The sequence below is a fragment of the Octopus bimaculoides genome, chromosome 6, assembly GCF_001194135.2.
Source record: "Octopus bimaculoides isolate UCB-OBI-ISO-001 chromosome 6, ASM119413v2, whole genome shotgun sequence".
In the NCBI taxonomy this organism is placed as follows: domain Eukaryota; kingdom Metazoa; phylum Mollusca; class Cephalopoda; order Octopoda; family Octopodidae; genus Octopus; species Octopus bimaculoides.
Genome location: NC_068986.1, coordinates 105,995,354 through 106,016,158, shown reverse-complemented (window position 1 = coordinate 106,016,158; position 20,805 = coordinate 105,995,354).

The window sequence follows — 20,805 nt, the reverse complement described above, 5'->3', positions numbered from 1 at the left end:
ATATATATATATATACATATATACGACAGGCTTCTTTTAGTTTCCGTCTACCAAATCCACTCACAAGGCTTTGATCGGCCCGAGGCTATAGTAGAAGACACTTGCCCAAGGTGCCACGCAGTGCGATTGAGCCCGGAACCATGTGGTTCGTAAGCAAGCTACTTACCACTTGTTTATTTTTGTTTTCTTTTGTTTTTGTTTTTTTATTATTAGTGTTGCTTAATATGGTTTGCTAAAATTGTTGTTTCTTTTCGGATATCATCCTAATCTCAAGAATAACAACCCGCTTCGTGTTTTAGTAATGTTGTAGTGAAAATAAAACAATCTTTTGATTTCATTAGTACACTATCAGATATAAAAACCAATCCCTTATCTCAGTAGAGCAATAGACATAATGAAAACCAGCTCTGGATCTCAATTCTGCACTTCATATGATAGCAACCAGCTCCTTATCTCGATTATACGGTGAAAGCTCGCACAACCAGCTCTTGATTTTATTAAGAGAGTAGAAATTATATATAAAAAAAAAACAGCTGCTCGTTTCAATAACGAAGTAACGATAACAGTTGCTATCATCTCTGCTACCTTACTGAGACCAGGTGTTGTGCATAGCCTGCTCTAAATTTCAACTATATGATCCTATGGTCAATTTAGATAGGATTGCTAAACCTGAATATTTTTTCTTGAAACTGGAAGCCCATTCACGCAGACAACGATCAATAAGAACAGCAACAACAATAATAATAACGGTTTCAAATTTTGTCACAAGGCCGGCAGTTTACAGTTTTTGAAGGGAAGGGAGTATTCGATTACATCGACCCCAGTACTCAACTGGTACTTATTTTAAAATCTAGTACTTATTCTATCGGTTATTTTGCCGAACCGCTGAGTTTCGAGAGCGTAAACACACCAGCACCGGTTGCTAAGAGGCGGTGGGGGAGGTAAACTCAGACACACACACACACACACACACATGGACGTATGAAGGTATTTACTGTAAACTGGCATTGTGGTAATTTCCTTGATACCATTAATTCGTGGTTCAATTTCTCCCCACAAATGAAACAACTTATGAAACGTTGCGGTAGGTTAAATTCGAAATACTGCCTCCTCATACCTTTAACCCTTATCTGCATTTATCGAGCATTTAGAATGCTAGGCCTCATCAACCCTGCCTTGTCACCGCCGTTCATTAAGTCACCAAGAACATTTACGGATGTAAACGAGCTGTTTATTGCTGCAATTCTCTAGTCAATAGCTATTTTCAAAACACATTTTCTTTAATAAAAACTTCGCCATTTTTGACTGAACTTCAATCTGAAACGTAAACAACGAACACTCCATCAAAATGGTAATTACTTTTACTGTTCCAAAATGTCAACAAAATTTCATAGAACGTTAGTTCAAGAGAGCTACATTTTGCTCTTTGTATTCCATTATAAACATACAAAGCCTTTTTGTGAATTATGGCTTTCAATTTTCTTCCTTTATTCCACTTATCATGCACAGGTTTTCCTTTTACTAAGACTGAACAAAAGTTGCAGCGCCGCCCTTATGACTGTCCGCAGTTCCCAGTTGAGAATTTCTGCGATAGAGCAACATAAAGGATTAGCACAGAAAATTGCATGCTGATACGCAACATTGCTTAGTATTAATGACTGCTTTGTTGATTAATGTATGAATTCAAATATATATATATATATATATATATATATATATATATACTCTTTACTCTTTCACTTGTTTCAGTCAGTTGACTGTGGCCATGCTGAAGCACCACATTTAGTCGAACAAATCGACCCAGGACTTATTCTTCGTAAGCCTAGTACTTATTCTATCGGTCTCTTTCGCCAAACCGCTAAGTTACGGGAACGTAAACACACCATCATCGGTTGTCAAGCGACGGTGGAGTGGGGAACAAACACAGACACAAATAACAAACATATATACATATACATATACGAGAATCCCCGAGTCGAATGTCCTTTGGAACAGACTACCTTGGTCTTTCTCAATGGCCCCGATTGGTAGGGCGCTATGAATCTCAGACATTATTCCAGATTCCATGCACACACTTTCGGTCTTCGTTTGACCCAGTAGTGTAGCCTTGTCAAAAGGAAAAGCAGCCATAAAATCCGTCTGAAAAAGCGAAACTGCATCATTTACTGTCTATGTAATCTGGTAGGTGCCGCACCACTCTATGAACTTCAGCAGCATTTTGTCGAACTGTACGTAACGCGTGGTGAGTCGGGACAGGGGTGGATTTCACCTCCTACTTCGACGGCACGCTGCGGAGTTCTGCGAAATACTGATAACAGTCGAAGATATACAAGACGCGATGACGAGCCGCACAAGGGAGAAGTCGCCGAGGCTGGATGGTCTGTCCTTCGAGCTTTATCTTCTTATGCCAGACTTGCTTGCTGGTACCTTGGTGGAAATCTACCGCAATTGGCCACTGAATGGGAGAATTTCCAGGGCTGTGAGCTTTGGTATGGTGGTGCTGTTAAGAAAGGACCGAAACAAGGAGGAACAAATACAAAATTACAAGGTTTTAGCCATGTTGGCGCTTGTCGTCGATAAGCTAGTTGGTGACGAGCAGACATACACTGCCCCAAACAGATCTGTTCACGACAACCATCACCTCATGCGTTACATCATAGATAGGGTAAGGAACGAACTTGGCATGGGTGGGGCACTGATCAATTTGGACCAATCGAAAGCTTTTGATAGGGTCGACCACCAAAACTTGAAGGCTATCCTCGTGGCGGCCAATTTCTGTCCCGTTTTCAGAGGCTGCATCGCTGCAATGTACGGCGACATTTTCTCGGTAGTCAAAAGTGAATGACCACCTATCGAAATCATTTAACATCGCACGTTCGGTCCGTCGAGGATTCACATTCTTGTCCATTTTATACCTGCTGGCTCTCGAGCCATTACTAAGGAAGTTGGATATTTCGAAGGACATCCCTTGTAAACTAGGATACGGAGAGTTCGCGTTGGCTTATGCGGACGACGTCACCGTACTAGCGTAAGACATCTCGGAAATCGAACTGATCGGAAATCGTAAAGGGAATACGAAGCGTTGAAAAGTGCAAAGATTAACCAGAAGTCGATGGGCTTGCAGCTCGGTACCTGGAGAGGCAGGTCTATGCCACCCGAGAGTGTCATAGGACACTGGACGGAAGGACCGATTAAAGTGCTCGAGTTCTTATTTAGTACGGACTTTCAGATGAACAAGAACCGGGGTAAGTTGACGAACAAGGTGGCTAGTCTCGCCCTTGTAGGATCGAGCAGAAGTGACGAATTCGTGTACAGCTCTGCTGGTTCATGATAAGCTCAATAACACGGAAGTGCTATCAGACAGACCAGGTCGTGTGATGAGCGGGGCAACGAAATCCCTCTGCTTGCACTCGTCTAGTGCCCGACCATTGCTGCCTTGGGAAGCTTTGTCAAACAGCTGTTGACGTGCGTAGGACGGATCTATTTTATACGCGAATCTTTGTACTAAGCCCTTTCTGTTCCTTGTGTTGTATTGACCCTTTTTGTTTTGTGTTCGGCCCTTGTGACCTGAAATGAAAAGAGTATTATTATTATTATTATTATTATTATTATTATTATTATTATTATTATTATTTTTATTATTATTATTATTATTATTGAATGAGAGAGCAGTGCATGCCATCAAAGTGATACTGAGGTAAAATATACGAAGCCCATTATACCCATCATGACTACCCGTCTGATAAGAGTACACCAGCCAGGCACATGCATCACAACCATATGTGCGCGACATGGTGATTTCATATCAAGATAAACAGCGCATGACCTCTCAGGTGGGGCCCAGTTAGAATTTTCTTCGGGTTGAGTAGCCCATCCTGAATAAGGTTTGTTTAAGGATGTTGAGCAAAACACCCATGTTTCCAAAGGTAAATTATTATTATTTATTATTTATTATTATTATTATTAGTAGTAGTAGTAGTAGTAGTAGTAGTAGTAGTAGTAGTAGTAGTAGTAGTAGTAGTAGTAGTAGTAGTATCATCTGCCACAAGCGTAAAAGCTGATAAGCGTTATATGGGGATATAGTTGCATCAGATTATCAGATATACATCGCCAAAAGAATTATGATATCACGAACCAGCGACAACACTATTTCTCAACGGTGGCTTCAATTATCATAGAACCAGTCGGAGATCATATTTCGAGCTTAATGGAAACCTGTCGAAAAATTCTTCACTCCAAAACACAACAATGAAGTAGAGATGAAATTGAATGAATAACAGGAGCAGGAAATGCAAGAACAAACAAAAATAATACAAATCATACTGAAAAAAAAAAATCATCCTCTTAATGATCTCTTAAAGAATCGTTGTTTAGTGAATCCTTAGGAAGTTTAGTTTGACGCCAGGTGTTTGGTCCACTTTTGTTTAAAATTTGTTCATTTCTTTAGGCAAGTGTGGCAAAGGAATGGTATAATGGAGTGAAAAGGGAATGAAAGAAAAAATGAGAAGAGAGTTGAAAGAAAGAAATGAAGAAGGAAAGACAAAATAATGAAATGACAACAAAAATAATCTTTTTTTCTTTTGAAAGAGTTTTTTGTTTTTTTTTAACGATGAAGGATTAAGACAATGGAGAAAGGAAAACGAATTGGAGTGAAGGAATCCGAAGAAAGAACGAAAGAAACAAACAAAGATGAAAGAAAGAAAGAAAGAAAGAAAGAAAGAAAGAAAGAAAGAAAGAAAGAAAGAAAGAAAGAAAGAAAGAAAGAAAGAAAGAAAGCAAGAAAGAAAGAAAGGAGATAAGAGAACGCTGTATAATGAATTAGATATTCAAAGTTAAGTTTAATCCTCTTTCTTTCTTTCTTCGTTTTCTTCTCCTTCTGATTTCTTCTTCTTCCTTTCCATTCTATCTTCCTTGATTGACCAATAAGATGGCAATCATTTGTTCATCGTTTCCCACCTAAGGCTGTATTATCAAGTTGAATGCAACTTATTGAAGGCATTCTCTATAACTATTTATTCAACTTCGTCAGGTATTTTCTACGCACTGTATTGGATAAATTGAGTTACACGATATATCCTTATGACCTAAAATGTTTCACACTGCTTCCGATGTATCAAATGATTCTAATGTACCAAATGATGAAGATGTAATGCAAATACCGAGCTATTAAAAATCGCTTGACCTGCTTACAATTACTTGAACTTAACAATTTAAATTTGTTGATAAGGTGGCGCGCTGGCAGGAACGTTAGCACGCCGGGCAAAGTGCCTGGTGGTATTTCGTCTGTCGTTACGTTTTGAGTTCAAATTCCGCCTAGGTAGGCTTTGCTTTTCACCCTTTTAAGGTCGGTAAAGTACCAGTTACGATGTAATCGACTTCCTTTGTCTGTCCTTGTTTGTCCCCTCTATGTTTAGCCCCTTGTGGGCAACAAAGAAATAAGAAACAGCGCGCCGAGCGAAATTCTTAACGGTATTTCGTCTGTCTTTACGTTTTGAGTTCAAATTCCGCTGAGGTCGACTTTGCCTTTCATCCTTTCGGGGTTGATAAATTAAGTACCAGTTTCATACTGGGGTCGATCTTATTGACTGGACCCCTGCCGCAAAATTTCGGGCCTTGTGTCTAGAGTAGAAAATAATTTTAATTTATTGATAAATTATGTTGCTTCAACGTTTTGGTGTGTGTTTATTTTTCCTACTACATAAGCGCGAACATGGCTGTGTCGTTAAGAATCTCATCTTGCAACTACGCGGTTTCGGGTTCAGTTTCCTGGAGTGACACTTCGGCAAATGTCTTCTACTATAGTCCAGGGTCGATCAATGCTTTGTGAGTTAATTTGGTAGATGGAATGAGTATGGAAGCTCGTCGTATATATCTGTATGTATGTATGTATGTGTGTGTATAAGAGAGAGAGAGAGGGTAGGGAGGGAGGGGGAGAAAGAAATTAAACCATTGATAAAAACCTCAAGAGTGTAAAATCTCGCTCGTCTTCTTTATCGTCTGCTTGAAAGTTTTGAGATGTTTTTCTAGTGTAATTGTTATATAAAATCTATTAAAAACCAACTCCTTCGAAGCGGGATCCAGGGAATTTCTTGATTAATATCCCATGTCTCTAAAACAATTACCAAAGGACATACATTTTGAAGAAGATCATTGGAACTTTTATAAACATCCCTTATCGTTTTATTGATTAATGTCTTACAGTAACCTCATATTCGCCAGAAATTATTAGAGAACAGTAACACTTGGCCTACAAACAGCACATGATCAAACTTGTATTCCTCAAATAGAACAACTGTTCTCATTAGCAAACAATGATCTATTATTCTAGGTTTGTAGTGTAAATATTTCAATCGGTAAAATCTGTTCAAATTACATCTTCCGCATCGGAATAAGCTCCAGCGATGGATTTCTCACGAAATTAATTTTCTTTTCTTTAAACTTAATTCGTGCACAGAAGCATATGTCCATCAAGACAGGCAATTAAATTATGCGCTTGGTAAAATATATCACTATATAAATCTGACATAAATCTATATAACAAGTACTATATAAAAAGTACGCCAGCGCCACCATTATTAATCCAGAATCTTCGCTAACCATAACACTCAGTCGTTCTTGCCAGATCGTTGCGTTACGGGAATTTTCGCTTTGTAATGTTAGACTTTCCTGCAAATAGCTGCAGCCTCGAAGGGCCACCAAACGATATGTGCAAAACCCCACACTCCGAACAAATTCAAATAAATTATTTCGAAAAGTTGTTGTTGTTGTTATGATGGTTATCATTGCAATTATTATTATTATCATCATCATCATCATCATCATCATCATCATCATCATCATCATTATCATCATCATCATCATCGTTATTATTAAGGCGGCGAGGTGGCAGAACTGTTAGTGCGCCGGACGAATTGCTTAGCGGTTTTTCGCCCGTCGCTACGCTCTGAGTTCAAATTCCGCCGAGGTCGACTTTACCTTTCATCCTTCCAAGGTCGATAAAATAAGTACCAGTTACGCACTTGGGTCGATGTAATCAACTAAACCTCCTCCCCTAGGCTGTCTTTCTGGCAAAATTTGAAATTATTATTATTATGTTATTGCCTTTGCACAGCTTCTAACGCTGGAGATGTCCTACGGTGTCAGCTGTCCCCTACCAGTAAAGTAAGGTTGAGCCCTTTATTTTTCGAGCATCTTCCGGAGTATTCGAGCGGTTCCAAGCAGTGCTGTTTTCTGAAAGTGCTCCACCCTTATTGCAGCCCATATTTGTTCCATGTACTTCTCAAGATTTGTACTCACTATTCCTAGGGATCAGACAATTATTGGTACTACTACCACTTTTTTCAGCGATCAAAACTGCTTTACCTCCCAAGCCAACCTGTTATATCTATCGACTTTTCTTTCTTCCTTATCGCATACCTTGTTATCAGCTGGGCATGCTATATCTATGATCCAGCATCGCTTGCTTTCTTTCTCAATTAACACTATGTCTGGTTTCCTATTCTCTATTTCATGATCGCAGTGAATCATAAAATCTCATAGAATCTTTGCATTATCATTTTCGATGATAGATTCGGGTTTATGTTCGTACCACTTTTTTGCTCTGTCAAGTTCATACTTGTTGCAAAGAGTCCAATGGACAATCCTTGCTATATTGTCATGACGTCTCTTATATTCCTTCTGAGCTAGTGGCCTACATTGACTGGTGATATGCCATACGGCTTCACCATTTTGTCCACCAATTCTGCACTTATCACTTTCTGACGTGTTGTCTATTCAGTATTTGATCTAATTCGTTCTTAATGCTTGCTCAGCACACATTAGAGCCTCCGTTTTTCGGTTTTAAATCACTTTTAGTCATCCATAGCCATCTTTTTCCTCTATCTGTCTTATCTTCAACATCCCTATGAAATTGTCCATGCATTCTTTTCTTTACCAAGCTATTTTCAGTTTCATTCATTTTCAACTGCTTTATCTTTGCAATCTTCCATCCTACACAAGCCTGACCTTACTTCCAATAATAGCGGTTCTGTGACATTATTACATACTATGTTGTGTTGTTTTCTTCTGCCCTAATGCTGTGTTCGCATCCAATCAGTCCTCTTCCCCTCATTTTCGTAGTACATACAGTCTGTCTGTATCACTTTTTGGGTGGAGTATCCTATATGTAGTCAGCAACTTCCTTGTCTTTCTGTCTAAGCTGTTTAGTTCGTCTACTGTCCATGCAGATACCCCTGCTCCATATCTAAGGAGTGAAAATACGCCCAGGTGTTGATAGCTTCAATCTTATTCCGTCCGTTTAATTTCAACTTAAGTATCAGTCTCAGTCTGCGCAAGTACTCCACCTTAAATTTTTCTCTCATTTCTTTTCCCATCAATTTATCCATTTCCAAAATTCTCAAGTCCTTATAGCCCGTCTCTTCTATCTGCTTCATAACCTCCTCCGACGGTATCGCTATCTCGTCTATACATTTGATTTTGCCTCTCTTCAAGACTATTACACCACACTTTTTCAGCCCCAACTCCATTCTGATATCAGCACTGAAAGTACACACTGCATCAACGAGGGAACTTACTTGGGATTCATCTTTATCATACAGTTTTAAGTCATCCTTGAATAACAAGTGGTTAATTTTTCGTAGGCGTCTCTTGACTACATACGCAGCCTTTGCTTTCCTCAGAATCAATGTTAGTGGTATCATGCACAGTAGAAAAGATCAGTGGGGACAGACAGTCCCCTTGGAAGATATCTGTCCTGATTTCTATTGTCTCTAAGCTTCTTCCATATGCTGTCGGTTCCGTCCTCCACTTCACCATACTTTTTCCAAGCAATCGTTCAACATTCGATGCTATGCCAAATAGGTTCATACATTCCATAACTCAAGAATGTGGGATCATATCATGTGCCTTACTTTAATCGATTCACGACATGGCTAAGTTAGTTTTCCTCTTTTTTCAGTCACTAAGTCCAGTTTTGTCTACCTCTGCACTTACGCTTGTACCCCTTCTGCTCGTGTGGCAGGACTCCATTTTTTTCCAGATGTCTGTACATTGACTCTGCAACTCTTCTAGTCAATAATTTCCACATAAGAAGCAAGCAGGATATCGGCCTGCAATTGCCTACCGTATTGCATTTTCGACGTTTTTCAAGCACAGCACTGCCCTACCCATTGTCAACCACCCTGGCGTTACTTGGTCGGTATTTAACGAGGTGTTGAGTTGTGCAGATATTCGTGCATGACATTCACCAAATCTTTTGATCCAGTAACCTTGACCTCCATCTGGCCCCGGGACCTTTCAGTTGTCCATTTTTTGCTGATTTCCTTCACTTACTTAACTGAAATGACTAGTTCTGCTTGTTGTGGACAGACTACTGTTTGTTTCAGTTCTTGCAACCATTCAGCATCCTTCTTGTGCTCCTTGTCTTTGCTCCAGATGTCACTCCAATACCTTTCACTTCCAATGTTGTCTGGTATCAACTTATCATTTGTACACTCTCCATATATTTCTTTATAGAATCTCTTCTGCTCTACTCTGAATAACCTATTCTGCAGGTATCCCTTCATTCTTTTGTCGTATCTTACCATATTTGCTTTCTTTGCAATAAGGCGTGGTTTCAGTTCCTCCATTACCAATTTCAAGTCCTTTCTTTCAGTATCACACTTCCTGTTCAGTGTCCTGTATTTTTGTTCGCTTTTAAGTTTCCCCTTCTCTTTTCGGTCTAACACAGAAATGTCCTTCGAACTAGCTATCACTGTTCCTTTCCTGTGGTTTATTAGAGATCTCACCTCTGTTTTCTGCTATAAGATTACTTTTATCAGTATGAACTATTTTCATCGCTTCCTCTACTGCTGTTTTCCAATACCCGTCTTTTGATAGCTTCGAGCTCTATTTCTGTGAACCAACGATTTTTTTTCTTATTGCTCAAGATTCATCACATAATCTCTATTTCGTGAGTTGAAACAGTCCTTTTTCTCTCCACTAATCGTACATATGTTGTCGGTATCCCCTAACATGAGCACAATTTTCATCTACAGGGTTGCTCAGGTAGTAACACTCCATGACCACAATATTGACTTGTTTGTTCCATCTACGCCGAGTGTGCCGGTCCATTGCTGGATAAAGACAAGCTGGAGGTGTAACATTGTCACCATCAACGGCTTCAGTTTCATTACCACCGTTATTCACAATATTTTGTGTTTTTCATTGTCACTCATATGAGGTAGCGATTATCAGGTTGCGCAGTTACCAGTATTTTTATTGTGACACCATCACTAAATGTATCATCGATCAGGATACAGAGAGATTCCAACCGCTTCCTTTCATTATTATTATTATTATCATCATCATCATCATCACTGATATTATTATTTTCATTTTTTCACTATTTGTCATTGATAATATTTCCTCTAATCCGACATGAGTTTTGGCTAATTGTCATTAACACTTTCGTGTTAGCACTAGGTTCTGGCTCTTATCTATTAGAGTAGACAATTTGATAGAGCACTGCTTCTATAATTATAAACAAATAAATGTAGTGAAACGAGACAAAGTAACAAACAAAAAACTTATTATTATTATTGTTGTTGTTGTTGTTGTTATTATTATTATTATATTTGCTGCGAAACACATCGGACGTGTTTTCGATTGCTCCAAGTAAGTTCCGTGAAAATATTTCTTTACACCAGGATTGGTGTTTTGCAATATTTATTTTATTCCAAGCTGTGAATAGAAACACCAGGAACCTGTTACTGGTTTTCTATGTTTGTTTAGCCCTTAGAGGGGCCACATTCGTGCCATCAAATAATCTTGGTAGGCGTTTAATTTAATTGAATCAAGTACTACACGACAAGATGGCGGAGCGCGTCTTGAAACAGTTTATAAAAAATAAAACAACCCCTCCTACGAATATAGTAACGGTTGAAGGTTTCCCTCCCCTTCCTGGGATTTACTGCTCGTACACTGAGTTCTGTGCATCTGTTATCTATTTCATCTGCATTGTTGCTGTTTCAATTGGTCTACCATGAGATATGTGTGTCCTAATCTGGCTAATTTCAGCGTCATTTAATCTTTTATTCTTAACGATGTCTCTGCGTACATTACTTAATTTATTTGCGTCTATATATCTGCGTACTTCGTTGCCTACAAAGTTTCTCCCTGACGTGTATGTCTTTACAATGAGGTTATTGTTTGGGTTCCGTAGGGCTGTATAGAGAGCTTTCAACACATCTCTATAATCCTCTGTAGTCCATTTTATGCATTTTGATTTAGGTGGTGTTTTTGGTAGTGTCATTAAAGGTCTAGGGTTATCCTGGTAGTTCGTTTTTTTTTATTTATTTTAAGAGTTTGTTCCAGCAACAGGCTTTTCGACCTCAGTCAGGTTCCCCACTGGGTAACGTGACCTTTGTCCCGGGAGATGACCGATCCGGCATAAGTTTTGACTTGTCATTAAAGCATTGACGGTGACAATAGGAGGCAGGTCTGTTTGTTCAGGGCTGACTTTTTGACACGATGCCTCTTCCTTGTTCTTCGAATGGATATATTTGACATATCGTTGGCCGATAGATCGATATCTTTTTTGGTAGCTATGTTTCCGGGTATAACTGTTTACTGGTGTGTTAAACTGAGTGTCTAATTTGTTCTTTTTAATATCCATTTGTGGGAAGTCGCTCTGCTTTTGTTTGATTCGACGTCGCTCGTGACACGCGTTTTTTCTTTTATTTTCTGTGTGTGTGTACGTGTTTGTCGTGCAGGCATTATTTATGTTGCTTGTAAATATTAGCATGTGCACATGGATGTATGGACAGTTGCATGTACAGGTAATTATTCAATTTACGAACTTTCTATGTAATCGATGTGCTTGGTGCGTTTTCCAGGGTTCGTTGTGCTGGTTTCGACGTTTTGCGTATGTCACATTGGGATATCGCGCGTTTAAGAAAGAAACCACACTGTATTTAACTAACATCTTTCCGATTTTTTAGTTCCTTTGCTTTAACAGAACTTTTTCTACAGTTGTATCAGGAAGTTTTCCTTCCATTACACCGATGCATTATTATCATTATTGGTTCATGGAGGGCAGAAAAAGCATGTCACGTGTTCTTTATGATCACTTGATTACTTCTTATCTCGGCAAGTGCATTGCCCTTTATGTAGAAGACTTGTTAATTACGGTGGATGTAGTTTCTGGTACTTACATCTTTTATTTTATTGAATATTAATAACTGCATTAGTTAATTATGTAATTCTTAGTTTATGTAACAAATTTGAAAATTAATTTAAATCGTCGACGCAACAACTTCATTAAAAATTAAATTTGGTACAAGAAAATTAATGTAAGCTTTGTGTCTGTAAGCGGTTCTTGACATTAAGACTAATCAAAAATATACTCCGGTGAATGTGCTAAATTTAGATTTATTTGGCAAGTGATTATGGTGTGGGTTTGTCATTGTGTGTTTTATGTTTTAAAGATTCCATCCATCCAACCATCTTTTCTGCCCAGTCGAAGATCATAGAGGGAGTCCTCGGGCATCTCCTCTATTGGAGACTATCAAAAGCAACCCTCGTTACACTTTCCACCTGGATTTGTAAGCGTGACCGAGTGAGACTATGGATATTATCGAACCATCTCGTTCTTGGTCTCTTGTTAGTTGGATTCGCCGTGAAAAATCAATCTTTTGCTTTTTTCCTGCAACATTCAAATCACATGTCCGTAACACCGGAGCTGTGACCTCACAATGCGGAGAAGTAGAGATAAGACTTGGAGAGAGCCCCTGATTTCCAAGCTACACACTCTGTAGAGTAACGTTACTCCAGAATTCCTTTAAAGGAACCCTATTTTGGCCGCTTGTATTCGTGTACGTAGTCTTTCGGTCATACCCAACGTTCATGGCCATAGGTGAGAATAGGCTCGGAAACCGAAATGAAAATAGCAGGGTTTTTTTTTTTTACCAACTTATCTTCTGAGAATCGAATGCTGATGTTGGATCATTACTGTGCCAGTAACTGTAGATCTAACATCCAATTTAGCCGCCTGTTTCTCATCACTTCCGAATGCAGCCGTGAGCTACTTAAACGTTTCCATCTGCCTGTTTTAAAGTATTGGTTAATAATTCAATAAGGCCTGTTAAATCAGAAAAGCGTCATCCAAATTTAGTAAAAGCAGAAGGGATGAAGACAATGGCAGATGACTGCTATCATATTTCAAACCACGTCATCTTGACAGAATCAAATCTGCCTACGAAAGTAACACAAATGTTATACAGCTTCATACATAGATAGATAGGAAAATGCGAGCAAGAGAAATAATATTCTTAAACTTATAAACCTAGAAAAGTACAGGACAAGTTATTAGACTTGGAAAATTCAGGACAACTTATTACATCTGGTAAAGTACAAAACAAACATTTTTTACTTGAAATATTTAGATTTAGAAAAATATTAGCTTTTATTAAAACTAAAAATTTTGTTACAAGTTATTGCTATTTCTATCAAAAATAAAAATAGCTCAATTAAAATATTTTTTGCACTTTAAAATAACTTTTTAAAATTATTAATTAATAATTCGATAGTCGAAAATAGGTTATAAAAAATAATAGTTCATAATTATATACATTATTTAGATTATTTACATTTGACGGATATTTGTCCTCATTTTGTTTATTGTTAACACAACATTTTTGGCTGATATACTCTCCAGCCTTCATCAGGTGTCTTGGGGAAATTTCGAACCTGGGTTCTCAGTTCGATTTCAAGTAGTGACCTGAATAATTATAATAATAATAATAATTAATATTAACAACAACAGCAATAATAATAATAATAATAATAATAATAATAATAATAATAATAATAACAACAACAACAACATCGAAAATTACCTTAAGAATGAGAACCCAGGTTCGAAATTTCCCCAAGATACCTGATGAAGGCTGAAGGGTATATCAGCCGAAACGTTGTGTTAACAACAAACAAGATGAGGACAAATATCCGTCAAATGCAAATAATGTAAATAATGTACATAATTTCTCACCTCTTAAATATAGAACTGTATTAGTTAATAATTAGTACAATAGATAGAATAATACAAAAAATAGTTTTATATTACAGTAAAATCTACCTATAACAACGAATTTACAGTACATTTTGCCTAAGTTATTGCCAAGTTTTCACATTTTTAGTCTTGACCCCATGCCTATTTTTTACATAATGAATTTGCCTACCATATATACTATTCTACTTTGCAAAAAACTTTAGCTATATTGGTACTTCTGGATCGCATTTTTTAAGTATTTTAGTGTGTCAATATTTTGCCAGAATCATGGTACCTTTTGTAATTATTATGTTACTTGGTAAATTGAAATCAAATGATTTTTAATATTTAAATTTTATCCTTAGCTGCAATATTTTAAGTAAAAATTTTCTTGTTCTGTACTTTACCAGATGTAATAACTTGCCCTAAACTGTTCCAAGTGTAATAACCTGTCCTGTACTTCTCCAGGTGTGAAGGCGCATGGCTCAGTGGTTAGAGCGTCGAGCTTACGTGAGGTTGTGAGTTCGAATCCCAGACCGGGCTGCTTTTTGAGTTCTTGAGCAAGACACTTTATTTCATGTTGCTCCAGTTCACTCAGCTGTAGAAATGAGTTGCGACGTCACAGATGCCAAGCTGTATCGACCTTTGCCTTTCCCTTGGATAAATAACACTGGTGGCGTGGAGAGGGGAGGCTGGTATGCATGGGTGACTGCCGGTCTTCCATAAACAACCTTGCCCGGACTTGTGCCTGGGAGGGTAACTTTCTAGGTGCAATCCCATGGTCAGTCTTGACCAAAGGGGGGGGGGGGGTCTCAGCAGCAGCAACTTCTCCAGGTTTAGAAGTTTAAGAATATTATTTCTCTTGCTCGCATTTTTCCATGTAATCTATGTTTTTTCCAGGCTATACTATTATGCTAATTAATAACTTCTCAATTTTTTATTCTATATTTAGCTTGAGCTTCAGCATGTTTTCTTTTCTTCATTTCTTCTTCATCCAACTGATTACCCCCTTATTATTATTATCCCTTTTTTTTAATCCCAGGCCCTGTATTCAATTCTACCCCACCAATAATGAGTAACATCAAAATTAAAGCATGCAAGCGATATTTATTATAAACGCTTGAGTGCTTGTTTTGTGTTAATATATAATTATTATATTGAGACAAATTACAACAAAAAAACGCGCAAAAGATATGTGATAATTCTTCTTTAAAAATATATTCTTAATTAATTAGAATTAATTAAGAGACTAATTCTAATATAAAGAATATTTTCAAGATAAAATGACTATTTATAAATTGCAGAAGAAATCGTACTATGAGCTATACAGTAACAAGCCTAGTAAGAAGAAAGACAAATGAACTGTGAAAAATAGAGCAATTAACGGGCAACTGATTAAAATACGAATGTAGATTAATTGTCAATGAAATTATGGATGTGAAAGATTTATGAGTGTTAATTTTATTTTTTAATTGAAATACAAAAATAATAACAAAAATAATTCAATTCAATGGGACGAAAACTATGAAATTCCTCGCGGGTGTCATTTATAATGTTTTCCTTACCTCAATGACGCCGGTGACATATATGAAAAGTCCCCTTATAAAACTGATTTGGATTAAGAAAATTGAAAATCTTGCGAATGTCAGCACTGATGTTGTACGTTCCATGCTAGGTTCAAATCAGAGTTTCAAATGCTGGCGAAAATATGCTCTCCAAGAACTACGTATCTGCATTGCTTTACACACAATAAACATTGGTTGCTTAACGATTAGCAAGTGATATTGATGTTTCGTTTAAAAGAGTCATTAAGATAGTTAATTATGTCAAATTCCCAACCCTAAATTCAAAGCTTTTCAAAAGTCTCTGCCGAGATATGAGCTCGGGACAAGAAGCTAAACATTTCTAAACCTGGAGGCTGGAAATGTTCTGTTAAGAGATGTTAAAACTGTTCTTACGCACACATGAATAATAGAAACTCGGACGACACTTATTGGTGTTTTCTTTGGAAGGCGGCATTATTATTTACTGAGATTTTTGGAGACCTGAGTTAGTGGAACTTTTGTTAAAAAAAAAAGGAAAACTTGACGTCTTATAACGCATGGAGGAAAAAAATCAAACATTTCCTCAAGAATATGGATTTTGGGACAAAAACAGTACAGGATGGAATCTACATCCAATTTCCCAATCTAAATTACATAAATGAGCGAACAAAATAATTAATCCAGAAAAAAAATCAAATAACTTCAGAAAAATTGAAGGAAATGTTATGGTATTTATTCCGGACGCCGTCAAAGAGAATATTTTGGGGTGATGTTCATCAATGCGTTCATAACAAAATTCGACAAAATTCCAGAACTTATTCAAGAGGAGTTGTTAAAATTGAAAAATAAACTTTTTTTCGGCCCTCATGTCACATAGTTATTTCCTGGTGCCGTAGATCAAGCACTCAATATCTTTCTACTCTGCATCGACGTATTTTGGTAAACATGTGGGGGGTTTTTCACTTCTCAAAGTCAAATCAAAGAATAGAAGCAATTTGATTGTTGAAAGGGATCTGTTTCACTGATTTAACGAATAAACGACAGAAAAATAAATGAGTCAAAGCCATCAGATATTCATTTATCTATTTATTTATTTGTTTCGGTCATTTGGCTGCGGCCATGCTGGAGCACGACCTTTAGGCGAACAAGTCGACTCCAAGACTTATTCTTACTTATTCTTTGTAAGCTTAGTACTTATTCTATCGGTGTCTTTTACTGAACCGCTAAGTTACGGGGACGTAAACACACCAGCATCGGTTGTCAAGCGATGTTGTGGGGGGGGGGGGACAAACACAGGCACACAAACATACACACATATACATACATATTCATACATATATACGACGGGCTTCTTTCAGTTTCCGTCTACCAAATCCACTCACAAGGCTTTGGTTGGCCCGTGGCTATAGTTGAAGACACTTGCTCAAAGTGCCACGCAGTGGGACTGAACCCAGAACCATGTGGTTGGTAAGCAAGCTACTTACCACAGAGCCACTCTTGCACCTAGATCCATAATCAATTTACCACATATTAGAGTAGTATCAAGTCTTAGATTTTGTCCCTATGTATTCATTCAATTACTTATCTTCTTATTTTCTGTTAGGTTACAATATGTCTTATCTAATTGAATTTTTGGATCTTTTTTAAAACGGGGGCCACATTTTTCATTAACGAAACACTTTGAAACTTGGAACACTGGTAGACTGTGTCATATAAAACATCTTTTTCTCTTAGTCTTCTTTAAAAAAAAAAGAAATCCATAAATTATTCCATATGAAAGTTGTCGTATTTCTGTAAATTCAACCAATCACTGACGTCCATTCAGCCGATATACATTAAGTGCCGACTACATAAACAAACGATTCTGAAACAATTAACCCTAACCCTAACCCTAACCCTAACCCTAACCCTAACCCTAACCCTAACCCTACGGTTAGGGTTAGGGTTAGGGTTAGGGTTAAGGTTAAAGCAAATTTAAAATGAAAAAAGCAAATAAAACGAAGGTATGGAGATTAAATACGCTTTACATCGCTTAATCAGCCAAAGGAGTAAATGTAAACAACTGAATACTTGTCAGTGATTGGTTGAAATTATCGAAATAAGACAATTTTTTACATGAAATAAATTCGAATACAAAAATATTTTTCTGTTCTATAACACAAAATAGATAAGTATACGAAGTTTGAAAGTCTTTCCGTACCAAAAACACTACGTAAAACATTAATGAAAAATGTGGTCCCCGTTTTAAAATAGATCCGAATTTTTCTTTAATGCTTGGTAAATTTTGGTTAATTACACTTACATTTATGCCCAAGTGGCCCATCAAAACATTGTGCAAATCTAAGTAACCCACGATAATAAACCAGTTAAGGACCCCTTCTCTACAGACTCCCCGAGTATTTTACCTGAATGACAGCTATTCCTAATAGTGAATATTTTCTGTTACCCGTATTCACTATCACCGAACATTCTCGGTAAATGTTTCGTTAATTTACTAGTGATTATTCATCTTCATTTCAATTTCAAAGTTTCCCTTTTAAAATCTCTGACATCAGCCTTGCTATGATTTGTTAAAACAGCGTAGATTGTTGAAGTCGTCGTTTAATTTTAGAGAAGTCCCATTCGAGTAGATATTCAATCAAAGGTCGTTTAACAATGACCATCTTTCCTTTTTAGTTTTAGATACAACTGCGTTAGTCAATGCGAGATCACTTTATTTCAAGCAGTAACATGTTATTTGAGGAAGAATTCGTTGCTTTTTTCTAGCAAATCGCATGAAAATTTATTTGTGTTTGTATTTTCTTCAGTAAAATTTAAAATTCATTTTGCTATTTAGAAATTTATCGAGCAATTTTTAAACCAATCATCGTAAAATTAACCTAATAGCTTGAGGTCCCAGATATAATTTATTAATCTGAGATTCAGCAACTTCTTAATGTAGATATAATTGAAGACTGTCAGTTTCCATGGCGAGAACAAGTGCCGGTAATAAAACAAGGAAGAACACAAGAGAATCATGATTGATTATAATCAAACAATAAAAATTTTATAATGAATTGGACGCTTATCCATTACGAAAAATTAATGAGATGGTATTGAATATTGCTCCGAATGAAGTATAAAATACATTAGTTGCCTGTTGTGCCTATCATCAAGTAGCACTTATAGTGTCAGAATGACCTTCCACTATATTTGAAGCATATAATTCACTTTGCCGGTTTAATCATATACCATTTGGAGAAATCAGTGGAGCTGCATTCTTTGAACTTGTAATAGATGAGATTATATGAAAGAAAGATGTTAAAGGAGTTTTCACTTATCTGGGCAATATAACAATTGTTGCTGTAAGTCAATTATATTATGATAATAAGTTAAAGCAATTTCTCGAGATGGTAAAATTGTATAACGTTAACCTCAATCAAGACAAAAGTATTTTCTCAATAAAGAAATTAGCTTTATTGTTTTCCGGAGTTATATTAAATCCATCAACGACAATGGAGAAACGATTGATATTTTTTATGGATAACAACCTAAAGTTAAAAACACTGACAGGCATATTTTCGTGTTACCTTTCCGCTGACATCCGAGATTTCCAAGAAAGATGACATAATTGATGAAAAACAAGAATTTTGATGTGCTAACTTGACACAGATGTCTTTCAAAATATTTTGAATAAAGGTGGCGAGCTGGCAGAAAAGTTAGCACGCCGGGCGAAATGCTTAGCAGTATTTCGTCTGCCGCTAGGTTCTGAGTTCAAATTCCGCCGAGGTTGACTTTGCCTATCATCCTTTCGGGGTCGATAAATTAAATACCAGTTACGCAAGGGGGTCGATATAATCGACTTAATCCGTTTGTCTGTCCTTTTTTGTCCCCTCTGTGTTGCCCCTTGTGGGCAATAAAGAAATAAGAAACGTTCGCACGCTGGGCGAAATGCTTAGCGATATTTCGTCTGTCTTTACGTTCTGAATTCAAATTCCGCCGAGGTCGACTTTGCCTTTCATCCTTTCGGGGTCGATAAATTAAATACCAATTGCTTACTGTGCATAGAGTAGAAAATAATATATTTTACACATACGTCCAATTTACATTAGTAATTCATCACTATTCCCTATTAATCATTGCTTTGTATTCTGTCATTTATTCTGTCTAATAAATATTTAATAGCAGTTTCTTTGAATTAATCAGAGTATCCTGAATCATTACTTTCATAGAAGCTATTCATCAACAACTATCATAAATCATCTGTTGGAAAGTAGGTGACATTTCTCTAATTCATTACTGATCAATCATATATTTTATGTGTTTGATATTAGAAGGGTTCTGAGTTCAGATTCCACTGAGGTTAGCTTTGACTTTAATCCTTTCGGAGTTGATAAAATAAGTACCAGTTGAGAATTGGGGGTCGATATAATCGATTCGCCCACTCCCACGAAATTTAAGGCCATATGCCAGAATCTGAAACCGATGTTAGAAGACATGTTCCCGCGCCGGACAAAAAGCTTAATAGCATTTATTCCGTCTTTTCATTCTGAGTTCAGATACCACCGCGGTCGACTTTGCCTACCATCCCTTTGGGGGGTCAATAAAATCGGTACCAGTCAACTACTTGCGTTGATGTAATCGATTAATACTCAACCCCTAAACTTCAGGCCTTATTACCTATATTAGAAACGATATAAGAAAACGCAAAAAGGCAGCGAATTGGCAGAATCATTAGCGAGTCGGGCAAAAGGCATCGCAGTGTTTCTTCTAGCTTTACGTTCTGAGTTCAAATCCTGTCGCGGTCGACTTCGCCTTTTGTTCTTTAGGGCTCATGCAGTTTCGCACCTCTCCTTGAAAAATGCATTTTCTTGAAAAAAAATTTTCGGATTCCTACATTTTAGATGGTGGAGGCGCGTGGCTTAGTGGTTAGGGTGTCAGCATCATGATCGTAAGATTGTGGCTTCGATCCTTGGACCGGACGACGCGTCGTGTTCTTGAGTAAAACACTTCATTTCACGTTGCTCCAGCCCACTCAGCTGGCAAAAATGAGTAACGCTTCGATGGACTGGCGTCCCGTCCAGCTGGGGAACACATACGCCATTGAAACCGGGAAACCGGGCCCATAAGCCTAGCTGGGCTTTAAAAGGGCGCATTTATTTTTTCGTTATTTACGTTTTAGATGTCGGAGATATTACGAATATGCAAAAAAAAGTTAACCCCGCCACACACACACACACACACACATTTAAAATT